This window comes from Tursiops truncatus, chromosome 6 (assembly GCF_011762595.2).
Source record: "Tursiops truncatus isolate mTurTru1 chromosome 6, mTurTru1.mat.Y, whole genome shotgun sequence".
Lineage (NCBI taxonomy): Eukaryota > Metazoa > Chordata > Mammalia > Artiodactyla > Delphinidae > Tursiops > Tursiops truncatus.
Window position 1 is genome coordinate 38496752 of NC_047039.1, and position 27386 is coordinate 38524137.

The 27386-nt window shown below is 36.1% G+C and overlaps 2 long non-coding RNA genes across 4 annotated transcripts in view; one reads left to right on the forward strand and one right to left on the reverse strand.

The window, feature by feature from the left end:
- LOC109549823 (uncharacterized) overlaps positions 1–27386 on the forward strand; it is a 114474-nt gene that overhangs the window by 81419 nt on the left and 5669 nt on the right. The gene's annotated exons all lie outside the window — the stretch shown is intronic.
- The window catches only part of LOC117312594 (uncharacterized), a 175987-nt gene that overhangs the window by 34306 nt on the left and 114295 nt on the right, over positions 1–27386 (reverse strand). Inside the window, exon 3 of one of the 3 annotated variants that reach the window (XR_012332473.1) lies at positions 16655–16868. The exons of the other annotated variants lie outside the window; for them this stretch is intronic. This is a non-coding gene — a long non-coding RNA (uncharacterized lncRNA). The remainder of the gene's footprint in view (positions 1–16654; positions 16869–27386) is intronic. 3 annotated transcript variants of the gene reach the window in all.

Sequence of the window (27386 nt, forward strand, 5' to 3'; positions counted from 1 at the left end):
ATATCTGTACTCCTATGTTCATGGCAGTATTATTATTCAATAGGCAAGGTCTGAATACTACCTATGAGTCCATTGATGGATACATAAAGAAAACAAGGTGTGTGTGTGTGTATATATACACACACATACATATATATGTGTATATATATACATATGTGTATATATATATATACATACACACACACATACATATACACACGCAATGAAATATTATTCAGCCTTGTAAAACAAGGAAATCCTATTATTTATGAAAACATGGATGAATCTGGAAGGCATTATGCTAAATGAAACAAGCCAGACAGAGAAGGACAAATGCATGGTATAATTATATGTGAAATCTAAAAGAACCAAACTCATAGAAACGGAGAGTATAGTGTTGGTTAGCAAGGGCTTCAAGGTGGGGGAAAGGGGAAGATATTGGTGAAGGGGTACAAACTTCCAAGTATAAGATGAGTAAGTTCTGAGGCTTTAATGTACAGCATGGTGATTATAGTTAATTGTACTTTATTATATACTTGAAAGTTGCTAAGAGAATAGATCTTAAATATTCTCACCACACACAAAAAGAGGTAATTATGTGATGTGATGGAGGTGTTAGCTAATGCTATGGTGGTAATTATTTTGCAATATATAAAAGTATCAAATCAACACGTACACCTTAAACTTACACAGGGTTATATGTCACTGATATATAAATAAAGCTTGGAAAAAACCTTGAACCAGAAATTATATATTATGGCATGCCCTCTGTAATATGCACTGAGTTCCTAAAGATCAAAGACTTTTCTTTCCCTGAAGAATCCCATATTATATTCAGGCCACCAGAATGGTAGCCAATTTTTAAATAACAAATTGAAGTGTGGGCAGTGTATTACAGTTCATGCAGGGATCTTGGATCTCATTGTTAGTTTGTAAATTACTTGTGTGTGACTTGGGCACAAACTAGTAGAGAATGATTTCATCAAGGTCTCCAAATGTCTGTTAACTTTGTAACCATCTTGAGTGGACTTATGTTAAATCATCAACATACCAGTAAATTACCCTTTTTGACTCCAAATAACAAATGTTGAAGTATGGAAACAAGATTTTTTCTCTTCTTGAAGATACAGCCTAATATGTTCATTTCCCTAGTGTCTACATTAATGTAGCAATGATAAATTATGGTTTTAATTAGTGGGTGGTCATTGCTGTAAAATTCAAAAAGTCAGAGGAGTTGAATAAAGCAAGCCATTTTAGAAATCTTCACCATGCAAGGTATATTTTACCTGTATTTAAAATTAACTTACAATAGATTGTGGGTCCCTTTGCTATGGTATCCATGCTTAGACAGTTAGCAACCTATTAAAATGTCTTAATTCTGTATGTCTGACCCATTTTACCATGAAAAGTAGTGAGAAAGGATAAATAAATTTTAAAAGGTTTTCTAGTTAGGTTATTTTTAAAGTCATGCACCTTATGCAAGTTTGGGAAAATCTCACCCAGCTGGAATGTTCCAGGAAATAAATTTTCAGTTTAATATGCTTGTCTGGAAAAGAACATGCATTCATTAACTAAGTTTAAAAAAAAAAAACACCTTCAAAATTAACTGCAGAAAATCTTTCTAAAATATTAGTCACCAGCATTTGAAATATATTTTCATATTACTTGATAACTCTGTATGTTGACTTTCTTCAGATGCATCTTTCTCACCATTTCTCACTCATCTCATTCTAGAAAGACAGTTTCAGGCAGTTTAATAGACAAGAGTGAATGAACTTATGGTTAGCAGAGGGTGAGGATAGGGGTGGAGAGATAGTTAGGGAGTTTGGAATTGACAGGTACACACTGCTATATTTAAAATGGATAACCAACAAGGACCTACTGTATAGCACAGGGAACTCTGCTCAATATTATGTAACAACCTAACTGGGAAAAGAATTTGAAAAAGAATAGATACATGTATATGTATAACTGAATCACTTTGTTGTACACCTGAAACTAATACAACATTGTCAATCAACTATACTACAGTATAAAATAAAAAGTCTAGAAAAAAAGAGTGAATGAGCAAAAATTCAAGGTTAATCCCTAGAGGATGCCTAACATAACTTAAATTGCCTATAGTAGTATGCTTTTGCATGACTCCTTTTTTCCAAAGCGAACGAATATTTTTAATGTATACAAATTTTATAATCAATCATATCCCATATAATTTTCATATTTTTTATATATTTTAAGTATTCTATATCAGAAACAAATGTATAACATTTTCATAAATTTTCCATAATTTTTTGATCAAAATTGTACTTTTTTAGTTGATAATTATAGATTAATTTTATTTAAATAATTAGCTCTAGAGATAATCCTAAATATTATTTTGTAAAGAACTTTCAATTTTCAGATGAGAGCTAGAAATCAGCAATACGTCTCATAAGTGTAAGGTTAATATACTTTTCATAAAGCTTTATTGCATCTACTACCTTAACTTATTCAGAAATAATAACCTAAGAAGAATATTTGAGGCAAGGAATAAAAAGTGTTTTAAGTCATTTTTACTGTTTAGGTACACAGCATAAAATTAGAAAAATAAAGAAGTGTATAAAGACATGCATACACAACAATTTCCCAGGATCCCACCCTCTAGCCATAACCACTCACAGCTTCTTCGGAGTATTTCTTTCCACTGTTTTTCTCTTCATGTATATACATGTATGTACCTTCATAATGAAGATCATGTTGCATGTAAACCTGATTTTACTCAATATTAACTAAATATCAGAATTTCACTCAATTTTGTATATTTATTGCCTTATGATATGAACATTTCTTAAAAATGACTGCATTAATGGGTATATAATATTCTACATATAGATGTGTCATAATTCACTTAATTAGTTCAACAGTGATGAATATGTTTCAAATTTTTCTATTATATTTAATGACATATCATAGAACATAAATATAGTATTGCTTTTTTGATTAGGATATATTCATAATGATATATTTTAATAGAGATTTGAATTTAAATTATTTTAGAAGTATTAAAAGCTTCCATAGATCTTAAATGAGTTGCCATTAAGGAGGTATAATTAATTATTTATATCCAAAATTAAATATATATGTCTCAGAAGATAAATTATGTACATGATTATCTTTCTGGTAGTTTAGATAAAATGAAGGAAAATTTAGCAAACTCATATGTGATTGGTTAGCCTATAATAATGAATTTAGCTGTGTGACTTTGTAAATGTTACTTAACCTGTCAGTGCTTCCCTTTCCTCAACAGTTAATGGAGATAATAATACTTCCCATTTATAGAGTTGTGCATGGCACAAAATGAGTGATGACAGATAGATAGATAGATGATAGATAAAAAGAAAGACAGATGATTAATTATTGCTAAAACATTCAAAGTTGTTTTAGGTATAGTTGTATATTATATTTTGATGAGAGAAAAATACGGTTATCATATTTTTTTACTGTAACTTTGTAATATACGTATATTTTTTTAATTGGAGTATAAGTGCTTTACAATGTTGTGTTAGCTTCTGCTGTAGAACAAAGTGAATCAGCTATGTGTATACATATATCCCCTCCCTCTTGGACCTCCCTCCCACAACCCCCCACCCCAATCCCACCCATCCAGGTCATAACAAAGCACCAAGCTGAGCTCCCTGTGCTATACAGCAACTTCCCACTAGCCATCTGTTTTACACATAGTAGTGTATATATGTCAATACTACTCTCACTATTCATATATTGTTTTAATCAATTGTAAAGATTATAGAGAACAAGTTAAATGAGAATAATATTTTTAAAAACATGAAAAACAGTGCTTCTTAAGAACTTTTGCTTGGTCTAATGCCTAAGATCCCCAGGTTTGTCAGACAAGTGAACAATTCCATCTTTAGCAAAGACACAGAATTTAAGATTTCTACTTAAGAGCTTTACCAACTGTCTTCTCTCTGCTGGTGTATAATAAAATTAAGGGAACAAATATCTATCTAAAGCTAAGCCTGAGATAAATGTTTTATAACTCTCAGTATAAGACAGCAGGTAGAATACATGATCTGGCATTTCTTCTATTAGCACAATAATAAGATACAAAGGCCTTTTGCACTGTGGTCCTTCCTTGAGGGAACAAAAGAAAGTGCCAAGGATATGGAATCTCTTTTCCTTTATGGCCCTAGTGATTTATAACTACAGTAGTCTCCCCTTATCCATGGTTTCACTTTCTGTGGTTTCAGTTAACCTGTGGTCAACCTCAGTCCAAAAGTAGTAAATGGAAAATTCCAGGAATAAACAATTCCTAGGTTTTAAATTGCATGCCATTCTGAGTAGCATGGTGAAATCTCATGCCATCCTGCGCCATTCTGCTCCATCCTGCTCAGGACGTGAATCATCCCTTTGTCCATCATATCCCACTCATTATTCACTTAGTGTAACTGTCTCTGTTATCAGATTGACTGTCCAGGTATTGCAGTGGTTCTGTTCAAATAATCCTTACTTAATAATGGCCTCAAAGTGCAAGAGTAGTGATGCTGGCAATTTAGATATTCTCTTACTGTGCCTAATTTATAAAATAAACTTTATCATAGGTATGTATGTAATAGGAAAAAACATAGTATACGTAGGATTCAGTACTATCTGCAGTTTCAAGCCTCCACTGGGGATCTTAGAATATATCCCCTGTAGATAAGAGGGAAACTACTACTTATATAATAAACCTGACTACATGAAAGCACACATTGTTTCAAAATGCTAATTGTTACCGCAATACACCCCAAAGCCTGGTCTTTGTAGTAATAAAATGTGGCAGCTGCCAGTGATTTCAGTTACCCTATTAATTGCTGAGAAAAAGCATCCTTCTCGGTTCACCATAAAGATACACAGCACTTACTTTAAAGAACTCCTAAGAAAATGTTGGAAAACACAGAAGAAAAGAGTAAACGAGAATGAGGCTCTGGGGTAATAGAAAGCTCTCTTGTGACTTCCCTGGTGGTGCAGTGCATAAGACTCTGTGTTCCCAATGCAGCAGGCCCAGGTTCAATCCCTCGTCAGGGAACTAGATCCCACATGCACGCCACAACTAAGGATCCTGTGGGTCACAACTAAGACCCGGTGGAAGGAAGGAAAGGAAAGGAAGGGGGGGGAGAGAGAGAGAGAGAGAGAGAGAGAGAGAAAGAAAAATTGAAGGATTGTGGCAACCCTATATCAAGCATGTCTAATGGTGCCATTTTCCCAACAATATTTGCTCACTTCTTGCCTCTGTGTCACATTCTGGTAATTCTTGTGATATTTCAAACTTTTCATCATTATTTAACTTGTTATGGTGATCTGTAATTAGTGATTTTTGATGTTGCTATTGCAAAAAGATTACAACTTGCTGAAGGCTCAGATAGTGGTTAGAATTTTTTAGCAATAAAGTTATTTTTTAATTAAGATACATACATTATTTTTAGACATAATGCTATCACACATTTAATAGACTACAGTGTAATGTAAACATAAATTTTATGTGCACTAGGAGACCAAAAATTTCATGTGTCTCACTTTAGTATGATATTCACCGTATTGCAGTGGTCCTGAACCAAACATGCATCTCTCTGAAGTATGCCTGTTATCCCACTAATAAAAGAGGCCAGCATGACAGAAGTGGAAGCAAAAGAGATGTGAAAGTACATCCTTCAGAAATTATCTTGGGGAGAGAATTAACATTGAACACAGTAACTACAATTATGACGCACTGCAAAGTTTGACACTAGTAACCACCTAAACTTATCTCCCTCTCTTGATTTCTGCTCTTCCCCCAGCTCTTTAGTATTCTTTGTGTACTTCTTTTTTTCATCTCCTTCAAGGTTTTGCTAAGGGAACTTATAAATTGTATCATTCAACCTCCTCATTTGCATATCTCAACCTATGTAATGTGCTCACCAGCTAAAATGAACATAATGGCTCTGAAGGAAACACCTAAATGGCTATTGTAATATGCTAATAAGGTATGTATCTAGAAGAGTAATGAAAAGAAAATAGGATATGTAGATTTGAGTTCTAGACCACTTTTAGAAGCAATTAAATTAGATAAAGAGGTATAGAATTAGACATAGAGAAACAGATTGCAAATTCTGACTATTCCACTGAAGACTAGCCATTTGATCAGAGAATAGTAATATTCAGTAATTTAATCAACATGGAAATGACTACTTGCCTGGCAATTCAAATTATTAAATATAAGGGTTTATTTGTTGTATTTATGTCAATTTAGCGTATTGATCATCATCACAGATACTCTTGGTAATTACATTATGTCTTCCAAAGAAAGCTTGTGATTTATTTTGCAGTGTCAAAAATATGTTTATTTAGGGTTTTAAATGCACTGACCTAATCAGATTACTGAACACTTGCCTAAGACTGTCAATAAGATAATCTTATATAGCCAGACTACCAACAGAGCAAAATAGTTGTGTTTTTCTCAATGAATAAAATAGTAATAATTTAATGGTCATAGTCATGTAACAACTGTAGACTTAAGAATGCATGGGGGAAAGCACAAATTTTCATAGAACAAATAACTGAACTGTATTAAATTTAAAATTTCATCTCCAATATGCCCCACTAATGAAGTCAGGAAAAAAATGGAACCATTTTTTCATAGAAAATTTACCTGTAATATTACCAAATTACCACCAGATTATATCAAATTTCCATTTTGCTCTTTCTGATGCAGTCATTCATGGAAAGCCAATGGGGCCCATGGAAGATAAACAAAATATCAGATAATTGGGTTTAACGGAAAACATTGAAATACAAAAGCATTGAAAAAGGCCATCTAAAAAGAGCCTGTAAATATATGAACCATTATTTGGGCAGAAGTCAGTCCAATATTGTCTCTACTTCCATTTTTGTTACAAGATAAATAAATAATCCTGAATCGCAGGATGATATATTAATATATTTGTCAAAACATGACAAAGAACAGTTAGAGAAAGAGATTAAAGCTAGAAGTTGACTATAATTCCAGATGTAAAATCTCTGGAATTTTGACAAGGGAAAGAAATAGACAATTTGTTACTAACAGTATATTTTTTTTATCATTATCTGATCATTATTCTAAAGCAAGTACAGCTGACCATTGAAGAACATGGGTTTGAACTGCGGGGGTCCAATTATACATGGATTTTTTTTTTTTTTTAATAAATATGTTCTACAGTTCTACATGATCCATGTTGGGAAAATCCACAGACGCAGAACCACAGATACTGAGGGCCAACTGTAAAGTTATACACAGACTTTTACTGGGTAGAGGGTCAGTGCCCCAGACTCCTAGAGTTGTTCAAGGGTCAGCTATATATTCCAAACTGCTCTTTGCAGCACAGTTACTGGAGACATCATTTTGTTGTTCCTTTTCAGTTTAAAAGAAAAGGGAATATATTATGAAAATATTTTGGAAATATTCATACTATGCAAACTAGCAATGTATGTTAGCCTACAGAAGACTGTTCTACTGTGGAGAAATCTTCAACTTTCTAACTTAACGTTACCTAGTGCAATAATTAATTTTGTATTTCCACTGGACAGGGTGCCTAGGCCTTTGGTCACCCATTATGTCTGTAAGGGTGTTCTGGATGAGAAACATTTGAGTAGGTAGACTGAGTAAAGCTGATTTCCCTCATTAATGTGGGTGGGCCCCACATATTCAGGTTAAATGCCTGAATAAAACAAAAGACTGACCCTCCAGCAAGTACGAGGAACTTTCTTCTACCTGACTGCCTTTGAGTAAAGGCATCAGTTTTTTTCTGCCTTCAGATTTGAACTGAAACATCAGCTCCTCCTGGGTCTTGAGGCCACTGGGCTTCCAACTTGAACAATACTGTGGCTCTCCTAGGTCTGCAGCTTGCCAACTGCAGTTTTTGGGACTTGTAAACCTCCATAACCACATGAGCCAACTCCTTATAATAAATCTTTCTCTCTGAGTGAGAGAAGAAGAGACATCCTATTGGTTTTATCTCTCTGGAACTTCTGAATAATAATCCTAGTAATATAAAGAAAATTTGGCACATATTTTTCTTTTTCTTTTGGCAGACCACTAATAGCATGCTGTAGTGGAAAAATATTTAAAAATGAAGTTATGGGAAAAAAACATTTTAACAAATACTCAACAATTTGCTAAATATATAAATTTTTTTAAATACAAATTTTTTATTCTTCTTTACTGACAAAGGTTTCTAAGGAGTTTGAAAACTACACATTTCAGCCTTTTCTGATAAGTTTACACATATCCAAAATGCATTGAAAAAAATCAAACTAATAAATATCATCCTGTAGAGTTCTTTTAAAATGTTGACACTGGGGCTTGGAATAAAAATGTATTATAATTAATATGAATTAACTTTTCAAAAATCAATCAAGGGACAAATAAAAGGGCAGAATTAAAATAAAAGCAAACCATAAAAAAACTAAATATAAATGAAAGGCTGATTCGGCATTGATGACCTTGCATGTAATCTTTTCATTTTACAAAAGAGGCAATGGACATGCAACAAAATATATCTCAGATTTGTTTGAGATTTTGTTTATATTTTTACTTTGGCTTATACATTCTCTACAAATGCTATGGGAAAGAAATAAAACTAAAAACTGAGGTAAAACTAAAAACAGTGTATATATTACACTTGTTGATTCTGATACTACTAATGTTATTTATATGAAAATTTATTTGTTATTAAAGAGCTTGAAATTTAATATTTTTATTCTAAAATTCTAAATTATGTAGGAAAATATTACAAAAAATGAAACATAAGGGAAAGAACTAGCATTATTTAAAATATGTGAAATTATCAATATGAAAAATCTAAAAGGAGTAATTAAAAATTAGTTTAATGAATAAAATGGTGAACTAAATTATCTGAATAGTGAGAAGAGATCAAGATGCAGAGTAGGAGGATGCAGAGCTCATCTCCTCCCACAGACACATTAAAAATACACCCACATGTGGGATAATCCTCATGGCAGACAAACGGGAAATAAGCAGAAAGACTCTTATACATCCAAGGTTGTAATAAATATTCACAGAATGTTCAGTAGGAAGGAAAGAGAAGCAATCGGGTCGGGACCTGCACCCCTAGGAGGGGACACAGAAGAAGGGGATTACATGGACTCAATAGTCCTTCCTGGGGACTGAGTGGTTTGAACCACATATTGGCTTCCCAGCTCTGGGGGGTCCAGCACCAGGAGGACAAGTCCTCTTAGCTGGTTTGAAATCCAGTGGAACTGACCAAGGTTCTATAAGAAATCTAGACTCCGCTTGTTAAGATTATACACATGCTTGATTACTCCTGAGGAAAGGTGTGGAGGAAGCAGATTAAAACTGCTTGGGACTCCGGTCGGTTTCGCATGATCACCACAGCCTGAGTCAAGCACCCACTCTGGCCCCTCTTGCTCAGTGGTGCAGCTCCACACTAGGGCAAAGAATGCCATGACCAAGGAGAGTATGCAGTTGTGGGGGACAGAGCCGGCACAGCATCAAAACAGAGTGAGGGCAGCCATTCCCGGTGCTCACAGAGGTACTAGATCAGGAGCAGTACGGAACACTGACATGTGTCCCAGGACCACCTCTGTCGGCACCCTGGCCCAGGCAGGATGCTCACTGTGGGCCCTCTTGCTCCAGCACTGCTCTCTGGGGCAAAGGGGCCAATGCTTAGAGAGGGAGGAGCACACACTTGGAAGGAACATAACCAGCTCAGATCCAAACCTCAGTGTTTCTGCTCCAGAAACTAGGGAGCCACCCCCATCTCCAATAGTGTGATGACCACTGAGCAAAAGAGAAGCACTGGCTCACACCTGGCTCAGACTCTAGCTACTCCATCTCCAGCCCCAACTCCTACCAAGATGATAGCTGCCAGCCCACTCTGGGGGAAGATGTGATTTGTGCTCACTTCAGATCTAGTCCCCCCACAAACACCACCAGGCACATGCATACAGTATAGGGATGCTCCCACATAATGATACCTCTTCAAGACCAGGAGAGGTAACTATTTCACCCAATTTCATAGAAAAAAAGGAAGGTTAAGGAAAATGAGAAGACAGAGGAATTTGTTTCAAATAAAAACAAGGAAAAAACAACCCTGGGGGAAAAAACTAATAAAACAAAGATAAATAATTTATGATATAAAGAAATTAAAGCATTACTAATAAGAATCTAACTGAATTAGGGAAAAGAATAAATGAACTCAGTGTAAGTTTTAACAAGGAACTGGAAAATATAAAAAGAACCAATCTGAACTGCAGAACAAAATAACTGAAATAAAAACACACTTAAAAAGTTAACAGACTAGGTGATACAGAAGATGCATACATAAGTGTTCAGAAATATAGAATAATGGGAGGAGCATCAAGATGGCGGAAGAGTAAGACGTGGAGATCACCTTCCTCCCCACAAATACATCACAAATACACCTACATGTGGAAAAACTCCTACAGAACACCTACTGAACACTGGCAGAAGACCTCAGACTTCCCAAAAGGCAAGAAACTCCCCACGTACCTGGGTAGGGCAAAAGAAAAAAGAAAAAACAGAGACAAAAGAATAGGGACGGGACCTGCACCAGTGGGAGGGAGCTGTGGAGGAAAGGTTTCCACACACTATGAAGCCACTTCAGGGGCGGAGACTGCGGGTGGTGGAGGGGGAAACTTCGGAGCCACAGAGGAGAGTGCAGCAACAGGGGTGCAGAGGGCAAAGTGGAGAGATTCCCACACAGAGGATCAGTACGGACTAGCACTCACCAGCCTGAGAGGTTTGTCTGCTCACTGGATGGGTGAGGGCTGGGAGCTGAGGCTCGGGCTTCCATCGGATCCCAGGGAGAGGACTGGGGTTGGCTGCATGAACACAGCCTGAAGGGGGCTAGTGCACCACGGCTAGCCAGGAGGGGGTCCAGGACAATGTCTGGAACTGCCAAAGAGGCAAGAGACTCTTCCTTGCTCTTTGTTTCCTGGAGGAGAGGGGATTAAGAGCGCTGCTTAAAAGAGCTCCAGAGGGCTTCCCTGGTGGCACAGTAGTTGAGAGTCCACCTGCCAATGCAGGGGACACGGGTTCGTGCCCCAGTCTGGGAAGATCCCACATGCCACAGAGCGGCTAGGCACGTGAGCCATGGCCGCTGAGCCTGTGCATCCGAAGCCTGTGCTCCACAACGGGAGAGCCCGCAACAGTGAGACACCCACATACCGCAAAAAATAATAAATAAATAAATAAATAAATAAATAAATAAAAGAGCTCCAGAGATGGGCGCGAGCCGCAGCTATCAGCGTGGACCCCAGAGATGGGCATGAGATGCTAAGGCTGCTACTGCAGCCACCAAGAAGCCTGTGTGCAAGCACAGGTCACTATCCACACCTCCCTTCCCGGGAGTCTGTGCAGCCCTAGACTGCCAGGGTCCCGTGATCCAGGGACAACTTCCGCAGGAGAATACACGGTGTGCCTGAGGCTGTTTCAACTTCACGTAGGCCACTGCCACCACAGGCTTGTCCTGCATTCCGTACCCCTCCCTCCCCCTGAGCCTGAGTGAGAGAGAGCCCCCTAATCACCTGCTACTTTAACCCCATCCTGTCTGAGCGAAGAAAAGACACCCTCAAGCAACCTACATGCAGAGGCAGGGCCAAATCAAAAGCTGAATCCCAAGAGCTGTGCGAACAAGGAAGAGAAAGGGAAATTTCTCCCAGCAGCATCAGATTAAAGCTCCACAATCAACTTGATGCACCCTGCATCTGTGGAATACCTGAATAGACAAGGAATCATCCCAAATTGAGGAGGTGGACTTTGGGAGCAAGACGGATTATTTTTACCCCTTTTCCTCTTTTTGTGAGTGTGTATGTATATGCTTCTGTGTGTGATTTTGTCTGTATAGCTTTGCTTTTACCATTTCTTCTAAGGTTCTGTCTGTCCGTTTTTTTGTTTTTGTTTTTTTTTTAGTATAGTTTTCAGCACTTGTTATCATTGGTATTAGACTGTTCTTTCTTTCTTTCCTTTTTTTAAATAACATAAAAAAATTTTTAATAATTATTTTTTATTTTCATAACTTTTTGATTTGATTTGATTTGACTTCATCTTTTTCTTTCCTTCTTTCTCCCTTTTATTCTGAGCCATGTGGATGATAGGCTCTTGGTGCTCCAGCCAGGCGTCAGGGCTGTGCCCCTGAGGTGGGAGAGCCAAGCTCAGGACATTGGTCCACAAGAGACCTCCCAGATCCATGTCATATCAAATGGTGAAAATCTCACAGAGATCTCCATCTCAAAGCCAAGAACCAGCTCCACTTACCAACCTGCAACTTACAGTGCTGGACACCCTATGCCAACAATTAGCAAGACAAGAACAAAGCCCAAACCATTAGCAGAGGGGCTGCCTAAAATCATAATAAGGTCACAGACACCCCAAAACACAACACCAGAAGTGGAACTGCCCACCAGAAAGACAAGATACAGCCTCATCGACCAGAATATAGGCACTAGTCCCCTCCACCAGGAAGTCTACACAACCCACTGAACCAACCTTAGCCACTGTGGGCAGATACCAAAAACAATGGGAACTACGAACCTGCACCTGTGAAAAGGAGACCCCAAACACAGTAAGTTAAGCAAAATGAGAAGACAAAAAAACACACAGCAGATGAAGGAGCAAGGTAAAAACCCAGAAGACCTAACAAATGAAGAGGAAATCAGCAGTCTACCTGAAAAAGAATTCATAATAATGATGGTAACAGTGATCCAAAATCTTGGAAATAGAATAGACAAAATACAAAAAAGGTTTAACAAAGACCTAGAAGAACTAAAGAGCAACCAAACAATCATGAACAACAAAATAAATGAAATTAAAAATTCTCTAGAAGGGATCAATAGCAGAATAACTGAGGCAGAAGAACGGCTAAGTGACCTGGAAGACAGAACGGTGGAATTTACTGCAGTGGAACAGTATAAACAAAAAAGAATGAAAAGAATTGAGGACAGTCTCAGAGACCTCCGGGACAATATTAAACACGCCAACGTTTGAATTACAGGGATCCCAGAAAGAGAAGAGAAAAAGAAAGGGACTGAGAAAATATTTGAAGAGATTATAGTTGAAAACTTCACAAATATGGGTAAGGAAATAGTTAATCAAGTCCAGGAAGCAGAGAGAGTCCCATACAGGATAAATCCAAGGTGAAACATGCAAAGACACATATTAATCAAACTATCAAAAATTAAGTAGAATGAAAAAATATTAAAAGCAGCAAGGGAAAAACAACAAATAATATACAAGGTTAACAGCTGATCTTTCAGCAGATACTCTACAAGCCAGAAGGGAGTGGCAGGATATATGTAAAGTGATGAAAGGGAAAAAACTACAACCAAGATTATTCTATCCAGCAAGGATCTCATTCAGATTTGACAGAGAAATTAAAACCTTTATATACAAGCAAAAGTTAACAAAATTCAGCACACCAAAACCAGCTTTACAACAAATGATAAAGAAACTTCTCTAGGCAGGAAACACAAGAGAAGGAAAAGACAGTAACAAACCCCAAACAATTAACAAAATCGTAATAGGGACGTACATATTGATAATTACCTTAAATGTGAATGGATTAAATGCTCCAACCTAAAGACACAGGGTCACTGAATGGATTCAAAAATAAGAGACACTGACACTGCAGAAATACAAAGGATCATGAGAGATTACTGTAAGCAACCATATGCCAATAAAATCGACAACCTGGAAGAAATGGACAAATTCTTAGAAATGCACAACCTGCCAAGACTGAATCAGGAAGAAATAGAAAATATGAACAGACCAATCACAAGCACTGAAATTGAAACTGTGATTAAAAATTTTCCAACAAACAAAAGCCCAGGATTAGATGGCTTCACAGCCGAATTCTACCAGCATTTAGAGAAGAGCTAACACCTATCTTTCTGTAACACTTCCAAAATATAGCAGAGGGAGGAACTCTCCCAAATTCATTCTATGAGGCCACCATCACCCTGACACCAAAACCAGACAAAAATACCACAAAAAAAGAAAACTTCAGGGCAATATCACTGATGAACATAGATGCCAAAATCCTCAACCAAAAAGTAGGAAACAGAATCCAACAGCACATTAAAGGGATCATACACCATGATTAAGTGGGGTTTATCCCAGGAATGCAAGGATTCTTCAATATATGCAAATCAATCAATGTGATACACCATATTAACTAACTGAAGGAGAAAAACTATATGCTCATCTCAATAGATGCAGAGAAAGCTTTTGACAAAATTCAACACCCATTTATGATAAAAACCCTCCAGAAAGAAGGCATAGAGGGAACTATCCTCAACATAATAAAGGCCATATATGACAAACCCATGGCCAACTTCATCCTCAATGGTGAACAACTGAAACCATTTCCACTAAAATCAGGAACAAGACAAGTTTGCCCACTGTCACCACTCTCATTCAACATAGTTTTGGAAATTGTAGCCACAGCCATCAGAGGAGAAAAAGAAATAAAAGGAATCCAAATCAGAAAAGAAGAAGTAAAGCTGTCACAGTTTGCAGATGACATGATACTATACACAGAGAATCCTAAAGATGCTACCAGAAAACTCCTAGAGCTAATCAATGAATTTGGTAAAGTAGCAGGATACAAAATTAATGTGCAGAAATCTTTTGCATTCCTGTACACTAATGACGAAAAAATCTGAAAGTGAAATTAAGAAGACACTCCCATTTACCACTGCAACCAAAAGAAGAAAATACCTAGGAATAAACCTACCTAAGGAGACAAAAGACCTGTATGCAGAAAATTATAAGACACTGATGAAAGAAATTAAAGATGATACAAATAGATGGAGAGATATACCGTGTTCTTGGATTGCAAGAATCAACATTGTGAAAATGACTCTACTACCCAAGGCCATCTACAGATTCATTACAATCCCCATAAATCTACCACTTGCATTTTTCACAGAACTAGAACAAAAAAATTCACAATTTGTATGGAAACACAGAAGACCCATAGCAATCTTGAGAAAGAAAAATGGAGCTGGAGGAATCAGGCTCCCTGACTTCAGACTATACTACAAAGCTACAATAATCAAGAGAGTATGGTACTGACACAAAAACAGAAATACAGATCAATGGAACAGGATAGAAAGCCCAGAGATAAATCCATGCACATATGGTCCCCTTATCTTTGACAAAGGAGGCAAGAATATACAATGGAGAAAAGACAGCCTCTTCAATAAGTGGTGCTGGGAAAACTGGACAGCTACATGTGAAAGAACGAAATTAGAACAATCCCTAACACCATACACAAAAATAAACTAAAGTGGATTAAAGACCTAAATGTAACTCCAGAAACTATCAAAATATTACAGGAAAACATAGGCAGAACACTGTATGACATAAATCACAGCAAGATCCTTTTAGACCCACCTCCTAGAGAAATGGAAATAAAAACAAAAATAAACAAGTGGGACCTAATGAAACTTAAAAGCTTTTGCACAGCAAAGGAAACCATAAACAAGACTGAAAGACAACCCTCAGAATGACAGAAAATATTTGCCAGTGAAGCAACTGACAAAGGATTAATCTGCAATATTTACAAGCAGCTCATGCAGCTCAATATCAAAAAAACAAACAACCCAATCCAAAAATGGGCAGAAGATCTAAATAGACATTTCTCCAAAGAAGATATACAGATTGCCAACAAACACATGAAAGAATGCTCAACATCATTAACCATTAGAGAAATGCAAATCAAAACTACAATGTGATATCACCTCATACCAGTCAGAATGGCCATCATCAAAAAATCTACAAACAATAAATGCTGGAGAGGGTGTAGAGAAAAGGGAACCCTCTTGCACTGTTGGTGGGAATGTAAATTGATACAGCCACTATGGAGAACAGTATGGAGCTTCCTTAAAAAACTAAAAATAGAATTACCATACAACCCAGCAATCCCACTACTAGGCATATACCCTGAAGATACCATAATTTTAAAAGAGTCATGTACCACAATGTTCGTTGCAGCTCTATTTACAATCGCCAGGACATGGAAGCAACCAAAGTGTCCATCGACAGATGAATGGATAAAGAAGATGTGGCACATATATATAATGGAATATTACTCAGCCATAAAAAAAAAGGAAATTGAATTATTTGTAGTGAGTTGGATGGACCTAGAGTCTGTCATATAGAGTGAAGTAAGTCAGAAAGAGAAAAACAAATATCGTATGCTAACATATATATATGTGGAATCTAAAAAAAAAAAAAAAGGTCATGAAGAACCTAGGGGCAAGATGGGAATAATGACACAGACCTACTAGAGAATGGACTTGAGGACAAGGGGAGGGGCAAGGTTAAGCTGGGACAATGTGAGAGAGCGGTAGTGTATATATGGACATATATACACCACCAAATGTAAAATAGCTAGCTAGTGGGAAGCAGTCTCATCACACAGGGAGATCAGCTTGGTGCTCTGTGACCAGCTAGAAGGGTGGGATAGGAAGGGCTGGAGGGAGGGAGATTCAAGAGGGAAGAAATATGGGGATATATGTATATGTTTAACTTATTCACTTTGTTATAAAGCAGAAACTAACACTATTGTAAAGCAATTACACTCCAATAAAAATGATAAGAAAAAACAAAGTTTCTGACCTGAAGAATAAAAATCGGCTGAAATAGGGCTTCCCTCATGGAGCAGTGGTTGAGAGTCCGCCTGCCGATGCAGGGGACACGGGTTCGTGCCCCGGTCTGGGAAGATCCCACATGCCATGGAGCAGCTAGGCCCGTGAGCCATGGCCACTGAGCCTGCGCGTTCGGAACCTGTGCTCCGCAACGGGAGAGGCCACAACAGTGAGAGGCCCGCATACTGCAAAAAAAAAAAAAAAAAAATCGGCTGAAATGAAAAAAAACGATAGGGTTATGGAAATCACCAAGTAAGAACAGAAAAAACAAAATTTAAATAAATGAGAACAGTTTAAGATATCTCTAGGATAACATGAAGCATGCCAACATCACATTATAGATGTTCCAGAAGGAGGAGGCAGAGAGGAAAGGGTCAAATATGTATTAATACAATTATAACTTGAAAACTTCCTGAACCTGAAGAAAGAAATAGATATCCAGGTACAGAAAGCATACAGAGTTCTAGACAAGTTGAAACGAAAGACCAAAGACATCAAGACATATCATAATTAATATGGCAAAAATTTAAGACAGAGAGAATTCAAAATGCAGCAAGAGAAAAAGAGAGTCACATAAAAGTCAACCTCCATAAGGCTGTCAAATGATATTTCTGCAAAAGCTTTGCTGGCCAGAAGGAAGTGGCATGATATTTTAAAGTACTGAAAGGGGAAGACGTACAACCTAGGATATTCTACCCAGTAAGTTTATCATTTAGAATTGAAGGAGAGAAAAAGAACTTCTCAGACAACCTACAACTAATAGTATATCAATCCTAATATGGCCCTAAAAGAAATGTTAAAATGTCTTTTCTAAGTGGAAAAGAAAAGGCTATAAGAAGTCAGAATCTATGGGAAAGGAAAAGTCCCACTAGTAAAGGCAAATATATAGAGTAAAGGATGTGGATCAACAACTTAAATAAGCTGTTATGAAGGTTAAGAGACAAAAAATGTAAAATCAACTATGACTACAATAAACAGTTAACTAATAGACATGAAGATGTAAAATACGACATAAAAAACACAAAACATTGAGTAAGAAAATGTAAATCTTTCAGAATGTGTTTAAACTTAAATGACTACCAATTTAAAACAAAAATATAGCTATAGGTCAACATATAAGAGCCCCATGGTAACCATAAATCAAAAACCTATAATGGATAATAAAAATCAGTGAGGAAATAAATTTTTAAAAGACCAAAAGAAACAGAACAAACAGAAAAGATTTTGAAACCAAGAGTTGGTTTTTTGAGAAGATAGACAAAATTAATAATCCTTTATTTTGGCTCATCATGAGAAAAAGAGGGAGGACTCAAATAAACAGACTAAGAAATAAAAGAGGAAAAATTACATCCAATATCACAGATATACAAAAAAAATTATAAGAGAATACTACAAACAGTTCTATACCAACAAATTGGACAATCCAGAAGAAATGGATAAATTCCTATAAACCTACAGCTTTCCATGACTAAATCAGGAAGAAATATATAATCTGAACAGACCGACCACTAGTAGTGAAATTGAATTTGTGATTAAAAAAAAAAAAGAAAAGAATAAAACCTCCCAGCAAACAAAAGCCCAGGACCAGATGGTTTCTGGGGAATTCTACCCAACACGAAAGACCTTATACCTATCCTGCTCAAACTATTTCAAAAAAATGGAGATGACAGAACACTCCCTAATTCCTTCTATGAGACCACCATTATCCTAATACCAAAACAAAAGACACTACAAAAAGGAAAAGAAAATTACAAGCCGATATCCTGATGAATATACATGCAAAAGTCTTCAACAAAACAAACTAAATCCAATAATACATAAAAAGGATCATATACCATGATCAAGTTTGATTCATTCCAGGGTCACAAGGATGGTTCAACATAAACAAATTAATCAATGTAATACACCACATTAATGAAAGAGAAGAACCACATGATCATCTCAATAGATGCAGTCAAAGCATTTGACAAAATTCAACATCTATTCATGATAAAAATTCTCAACAAAGTAGGTACAGAGGGAACATAGCTCAATGTAATAAAGGTCATTTATGACAAACTAACAGCTATCATACTCAATGAGCAAAACCTTTCAGCTGTAAATCATGAATAAGACAAGGATGCCCATGCTTGCCACTTCTATTTAACATAGTATTGGAATTCCTAGCCACAGCAATCAGACGAAAGGAAGGAAGGAAGGATGGAAGGGAGGGAGGAAGGGAGGGAGGGAGAGAGGGAGGGAAAAAGAAAAAAGAAATAGAAGCCATCTATATTGCAAGGGAAGAATTGAAGGTGTCACTATTTGTAGATAACATGATACTACATAGAGAAAACCCTAAAGTCTCTATCAAAACTATTAGAACTAACAAATTCAGAAAATTTGCAGGATACAATATTAACATACAGAAATCTGTTGCTTTTCTATACACTAATAATGAACTATCAGAAAGAGAAAGGAAGAAAATAATCACTTAAAATCACATCAAAAATAATACCTAGGAATAAAATTAACCAAGGAGGTGAAACACCTATACTCTGAAAACTATAAAACATTGATGAAGGAAATTGAAGGTGATACAAAGAAATGGAAAGATATCCCATGTTCATGAATTGGAAGAATACTGTTAAAATGTCCATACTACCCAAAGCTATCTACAGACTTATTTCAATCCATGTTATAAAACACCCATGACATTTTTCACAGAACTAGAATAATCTTAAAATTTATATGGAACCACAAAAGATCCTGAATAGTCAAAGCAATCTTGAAAAAAAAGAACAAAACTGGAGGTATCACCCGCCCTGTCTTTCGACTATACTACAAAGCTACAGCCATCACAACAGTAAGGTATTGGCACAAAAACAGACACATAGATCAATAAGCAAATGTAACTCGACACATTCCATTTATGATTTGTTTGTTTGTTTTGGGTTTTTTTTGACACATTCCATTTAACTAGCATTCAAGAATATTAAAAGTAAGGCTTCCCTGGTAGTGCAGTGTTTGAGAGTCTGCCTGTTGATGCAGGGGACACGAGTTCGTGCCCCAGTCCGGGAAGATCCCACATGCCACGGAGCAGCAAGGCCCATGAGCCATGGCCGCTGAGCCTGCGCGTCCAGAGCCTGTGCTCCACAACGGGAGAGGCCACAACAGTGAGAGGTCTGCGTATGGCAAAAAAATAATAATAATAATATTAAAAGTAATTGACTGGGCTTCCCTGGTGGCGCAGTGGTTGAGAGTCTGCCTGCCGATGCAGGCGGCACGGGTTCGTGCCCCGGTCCGGGAGGATCCCACATGCCGCGGAGCGGCTGGGCCCGTGGGCCATGGCTGCTGGGCCTGCGTGTCCGGAGCCTGTGCTCCGCAACGGGAGAGGCCCCAGCAGTGAGAGGCCCGCGTACTGCAAAAAAAAAAAAAAAAAAAAAAGTAATTGACAGTGATAAAATCAGAAAGGAGTTGCTTCTTGGTAGGGCTTGGGGGTGGCTTTGAATTGACTGGAAGTGAACTAGAGGGATATTTCTGGGTAATGGATATGTTATATATTTGTATTAAGATGGTGGTTGCCAGGGTTCAATTGTTTGAACATGTCAAGCTGAATACTTAAGTGTAGTGCATTTAACCATCTGTAAATGATTTTTCAATTATAAAAATAAGGTTAACAAGTAAAAAGTTCTCCTAAGATATCATTCATAACAATGTTTGGAGAAGATGAAGACTATCTGTAAATGGCATATCAAGGGAGGGGGAGCGTTGGCAGTCATGTGCCCAAGCAAGGAGGAATGTTTTATGACTAATATTGTTTAGAATTATTGGTGTATGGTGATTATTTTAAAAAGGGTAAATAGACTGCTAGTTAATTCTATTGTTATTTTATCTATATAGACAATGCACCCTTTTATTTTCCGTACCTGGGTTAACAAATAATACAGATTGGAACTTGCCAACTATTTAGTGCATAAGTCTCAAGCTTGAGTGAAAATGGTTGCAAAACATTTTTTAAAAAATTAGAGAACCTGAAGAAATGTTACGTGAGAAAAATCAGAAAATAACAACAGGAGAACAAGCAGAAGCTGAGTGAATAAGTCAAAAAGTAGAAGAGCAAAAGAGAGATTCCCCCCAAAATAATAGATTCGATAAAACCCAAACTGGTATTCACTGAAGAAGTCTATGAAGTTCTTTGCTGCTTGAGTGGCAGAAGCATTGCCAACTTGGGTACTAATTAAGTCAAGCAAACAAGAAAATAGAAATGCTTAGAACACGAACTATCATAAATACCAGATATACTCCAAGAAGATGGGATTAGCAAACATTTCTGGAAAATGTTCCTTTATACCAAAACATATTTTAAAGCCAGTAGAATCTGGTGAAATTTTATTCTCCCTATAGAGGCATGTCAGCAGTAGTTACAGCTCTCAGTAGTGGTCTTGAATTTTGTATGCTTTAAGCGGAGATGGAAATAGCATCTATTGAAGTACAGGTCCAGCTACTTAGAGAACTTTCTGGATTTCCTTTTTTCTTATATGTACTTAATAAGTCCCTTTTATCTTTGGTTTCCTGACTTATTCTTCTTTCCTTGCAACTTGAAAGGGCCTAAGAAAAAATCTAATTACTAGATTTCAGATGGTAGACTTTTATAAAGTAAAATAGTCCGAAATGCTATAGAGTTTTAGAATATAATGTGAGATTTTATTAAGAAACGTTAGTGAGTTTTAAGATATATCATTTTATAGGCTTGTTCGAATCATCATTTTCCATTTCTAGTGAATACTAAGGGAATGTAATGAATGAGGGTTATAGCTGCCTATGTAATCACCATATTTTATAGTTGAATGGTAAAGGAAATGCTGCTAGAAATTAGCTAATTTGGATAGCTTTTGTTTAAAACTAAAATCTCAATTTGTTAGTAAAATTTTTCTTCTATATCATATATTGAGGATTGGATAAAATCTATAAGCTTAGACCCTTATGAGGTTTAGACCCAGTAACTATTCTTTTTTCTTTTACAAACCACATATTGTATCATAAGCAGTTTTATTTTTAACTTAGGTAGAAAGAGTGTCTAGTACCAGCTTTTCACTGTTGAAGAGTGTGCCCAATGGCAATTAATTAGATTTAAATGTATGTTATGATGTGTTAAGAATTTTTAAAGAGCATTTTTAAACATGGCAATTATTTTACTGAAAGTTATAGTATAGTTAACTTAAAAAAATGGATATATATTTATGATATCAAAGTTTAAGTGATTCCATTTAGTTTTAAAGATAAAACAGAAGATGAAGTAGACATTTTTCTTTACTGTTTTACCATTTTTTTAATTCAACAAATATTGATTGTTGCTGAAAATACAAAGCTATGCATGATCACCTGCCTTCAATACATTTATAGAATACAAACAAGGTAAAAGCAAAGCATAGGCAGGTAGCTACAATACAAAGTAACTGTGATGATTCTGAAAGGAGACAGTTCTATAAGTGCTAGAAGAAGGTAAGCATTTTGTTGGTTGGGGAAGAGCAAAGGTTTATTCAGTTTGGAGCCATATCTCCTTTGTAATTATTTTTAGTGTTTTTTAGAACTCTTCTTCTGTGTAGCTCACTCCTTTCTAATATTCTGCTCCACAAATCCCAGCCACCTTAACCATTCTCTCTCTTTTCACGTCAGTGGGACCGTGATGCTTTGCTTGAGTTGCTCTTCCCTTAACCAGGCAGAAAGGTGGGTGATCATTGGTCTCACTCCAGTTGTATAGTTATTTAGGAGGGAAAAAGAGTAATTAATGAACCTTGTTGCTTTGGCTAATGAGATTCCAGTTAGAGATTTTCAGCTTCTTTTAGCTACCTATGATAGCGTATGAGACAAGAGACATGAGTTAAAGAAGAAACTGATTAGTCTTTAAGAAGACTGTAAAGCAAACAAAAAGAATAGAGCATAGTAAAAGGGGTATGACAGACATGAGGAGGTGAAATGGGGGTGGAGGGAACAGGTTACAATATGAATTAGAATAGTTAAGGGAAACCTATCTGAGAAGGATGGAATTGAGCAAAGCTTTAAGATGGTTAGAGATTTAGCCAAGAACGTATCTGGGGAAAAGTAACTTGCATGCAGAAGACTGAAGCAGTGTCACTGAGACAAGAGTATGCTTGGCATTAGAGAAACACCAATGAGCTAAGTGAATATGGTGTAGGGTAGAAGAAGATGCTATCTAGAGGTGATGAGGGAAGACCATTACCTTCGAGACTGTGTAAGGATTCTGGCTTTATTGTGAATGAAATGGAGAGCCATGTAATATGATGTTTTGATCCGATTTGAGGATATATTCTAAGTTATATCTTAAAATATTTATTCTGGCTGCTCTACGTAAGGATAGTAGACATTAGAATTTCAAAGTAAATAGGGAGGCAGGTTTAAAAACAAGGGAACCATCTAGGATTGCAATGATTTAGAAGAAAGTTGATGGTATCTCTGATCTTCTGATAGCGGTACAAGTAGTGAAGATTCAGGTTATGAATATATTTTTAAAATAAAGTAACCATAATTTCCTGGAGGGATAAATGAGGAGTGCAAGAGAATCCAGGATATCTCCAGGTATTATAGCCTGACAATTAGAAATGGAAGTGCCTTTAACTGAGATGGAGCAGGTGGTGGATGGAGCATGCTGGGGTTAGGAGGGTAATGGAAATAGTAGTTCAGATTTGGAAACATCAATTTTGAGATGACTATTAGAATTCCAAGTGGCTACTTTAATACATGACACAGTGATTGATTATTGAAGCACTTAACCATTAGATTATGTGATACTTATGGAAAGGGACCAGGACATGTTTATCTTTAATTTCCCATGGCACATAGCACAGAGAAGAATATATTACCATATCCAATGCCTCTCATTCTAATTATTCACTGCATTTCTAGAGTAGTCTAGCAAATGACTGTAATGACTGTAGTTTTAAACAAATTAGAAAGATTTTTAAGTGGCTTTAAGATGCAATGTTAAAAAATAGAAACAAAACATTCTTAAAGCATAAAATACACAAGAAAATATAGAGCAGGAGGTTTCTATGAGTGAACATGCTTTACTTGGCTGTGCTCACTTTGTTTTACTGAATCAGGGTGGCTATATAACAGTACAAAACCACACATCTTTTGTAGGTTTCTGTTTTCTAAAGTTTCTTCTCTATCTATCCTTTGTTGTTCTAAATATAACTCTGTAACCATACCACAGAAGTTTTTCTCTTGAATTTCTCAGAATTCTACAGAATATATATTACTGAAGCACATTCATATGAGGGCTAACAAAGTAGATAAAACATAATTCTTCTCATAGTGAAGACACTGTAATCCTGAATATGGAAACTGAGTATTCATACCATTTATGAACAAGAAATCAGGATTGCAGTGTGGAATAAATATTAACATTTTAAAATATGAGTCTTTATTTTACATGTATATCAAAATCCTCCCTAGTAAATTTTTCTCACTAGACTTCTAACATAGAAATTCTATTACAATACATATTATACTCTCCCCATTACACTGTCTCTTGGCCTGAAATTTTATAGGTACTGAGGCAAAAATGACAACTACTTTTAAAATCAATTTGATCCATAAGTGTTTTTTTTTGTTTGTTTGTTTTTTTTTTTATGGTACGCGGGCCTCTCACTGTTGTGGCCCCCCTCGCTGCAGAGCACAGGCTCCGGACGGCAGGCTCAGCAGCCATGGCTCACGCACCCAGCCGCTCTGCGGCATGTGGGATCCTCCCAGACCGGGGCACGAACCCGTGTCCCCTGCATCGGCAGGCAGACTCTCAACCACTGCGCCACGAGGGAAGCCCCCATAAGTGTTTTTTAAAAATAGTATTTTGTCACAATCAGTGTAATAAAACTATAATTTGCTCTTAATAATGTAACTTTAAATCAAATCAATTACCTATAATAGATGCCTATATCAAACAATGGCATATATGTTTTTGAAGGGAGATTATGTATATCAAAGTGAAAATCAGAATTTCATGCTTAGGCCTTTCTAGTTAATAGCTCGTCTTCACATCTTACATTACAGGAACCAACTTGACTGGCATCTTCTATGGTTGTACATTAGAAGTTAAGTCTTGTGAATGCCTGTCTATGTTTGCTACTGAGTGAGACTCACCATTTTTAGTCATTTATTCCTAATTTATAGTGATACCCAGCCCAAGTTATGGGATCACTTTAGTCCAACTATAAAATATTTATAAGAGTATATGTGGGGGAGAAAATGGACCACACCAACAAAAAAATTTCCTAAGTTACATTATTTTGTATATGCAGTCAAAAATAGATATTTGTAAAAAAGAAAATCCACATTCATACTATGTAGGGTTTAAAAACTTTTGATTAGGGAATTTCAAGATAAGTGAAAAGAAAAGCAGGGCAAAAGATCTGAAGTGACATCGCACCAAAGAAGATATATAGATGATAAGTATATAAAAAGTTGCTTGAAATCATATGTCATTAAGGGATTGCAAATTAAAACAATTATGAGAACCACTACACATCTTTCAGAATGACTAAAATCCAAAATACTGACAATACCAAATCCAGATGAGATACAGAATAAGATCAACTCTCATTCATATTGATGGGAATACAAAATAGTACAGCCACTTTGGAAGACACTGTGGAAGTTTCTTACAAAGTCAAACATAGACTAACCACTCAACCCAGCAATCATGGTCCTAGGCATTTGCCAAAATAAATTGAAAACTATGAATACACAAAATCTTGTACATGGGTGTTTATAGAAGATTTATTCATAATTACCAAAACTTAGAAGCAACTAAGATGTCCCTCAATAAGTTAAGGACTGTGGCTCATCCACATAATATCATAATATTCATCAATAAAAAGAAATGAGTTATCAAGCCACAAAAGAGAATGGTAGAACCTTAAATGTATATTGATAAGTGAAAGAAGCAAATTTGAAAAGGCTACATACCATATAATTCCAACTATATGACATCTGAAAAAGGCAAAACTATAGAGACAATGAAAAGATCAGGAGTTGTAGCACAGGGGAATTTTAGGGCAGTGAAACTATTCTGTATGATAATGTAATTGTGAATACATGATATTATACATTTGTCAAACCCATAGCAATGTAAAACACCAAGAATGATCCCTAATAAAAACTATGGACTTTAATTAATAATAATGTATCAATATTGGTTTATTAATTTTAATAAATGTATCACACCAATGACAGATGTTAATAATAGGGAAAGACTTGGTGTATGAAGGATGGAGGTGGGCTGTGGGGTAGGGGTGAGTATCACTCTGTACTTTTTGCAAGCCTAATACTGCTCTAAGAAATGAAGTCTATTAATTAAAAAAATAAATAAAACAAATTTAAAAACACAACCACCCTGTTTTTATTGAGAGAAAAAGTATATTTTGAATATAAGATAATGAAAGGTCTACAAGAAATGTCAGCAAATGTATTTTCTCTGTGTTGTAGGTTTTTGGGTGCCTTTAGTATTTATTTATTTATACTTATTTATATTTTATTTTACACTGTATTAATTTTATAATTAAAAAATGAGGAAATTACATCAACTAAAATAATTCTAGTGCTTTCATGCATATCTACATATCAAATATTCTGAAACAAAAAGGAAATTCTATGAATATTCTGAAACAAAAAGGAAATTCTATGATTATTCCTAAAAAAATCATTTTCTGTGTCACAATTATGTGTCAGTCACTGCACCAATATAAGGAATATAAACATTAATAAGAGCTCACAGAAACAAACTCACAATCTCCATGTGAAACAAGACATTAACTTACTTTAGCACAGCATCATAGAAGATGGTTGGGAGCATGGGTGAGGTACTGGGAAGGACTGGTTGGGAGCATGGGTGAGGTACTGGGAAGGACTGGTGTGACAGGGTTATTTTATTCTAGACAGTGATATACAGGAGTCCTTTGACATGATTTTTGTGAGTGATTCAGAATATTCTAGAAGAAGGACCTACCAAAACCATGGAGAATATAAGTAGGTGCTATTTATGGGAATGTTGAGAAGTTTAATATGATTAGACTGTTAAACATCAGAATCACCTTTTTTTAAATGCCTGGGACCATCCAAGAACAAAAAAATTTTTGTAGATGGGCTTTGAGAATCTGCATTCTAATGAAATCTAAAGGAATTCATTTAATATATAAGTATCATAGAACCATCAAAGTTTTAAGCAAAAAGCATTATAATCTTGGCCATATATATTGTTAATGTAATTAAACAAGGAGGCCATTAGACTGAGGTGATGCTAATGCCTTGGTAGCCTAGTAAGCAAACCAAAACCTAAGCCAAAGTCAGTGTCTCCAAACCAAGAAAATGAAACTTAAGAACAACAAATCACAAACAGCCAACTAAGCTTTCCCAAATAAGGCAAGTGCTTAAGCTATAGCCAATAAAATATTTACTTACTTTGCTTCCCAGTCTTCACTAAAAACACCTCTCCCCTAGGTCCTAATAAACTTTTGAAAGTTTTCATGTGCCTTAGTTTATCTTTTAACTAAATATATATGTATTATGTATTATGTATATATGTGTGTATATGTACGTGCCTCTGTGTGTGTATTTTTAAATAAATGTCAGGTGAATACAAAAACAATGTGACAAGGAAAGATTGGAGTTTGAAAGCCCATTTAAGTATTTTCAATATAGTCCAGGTA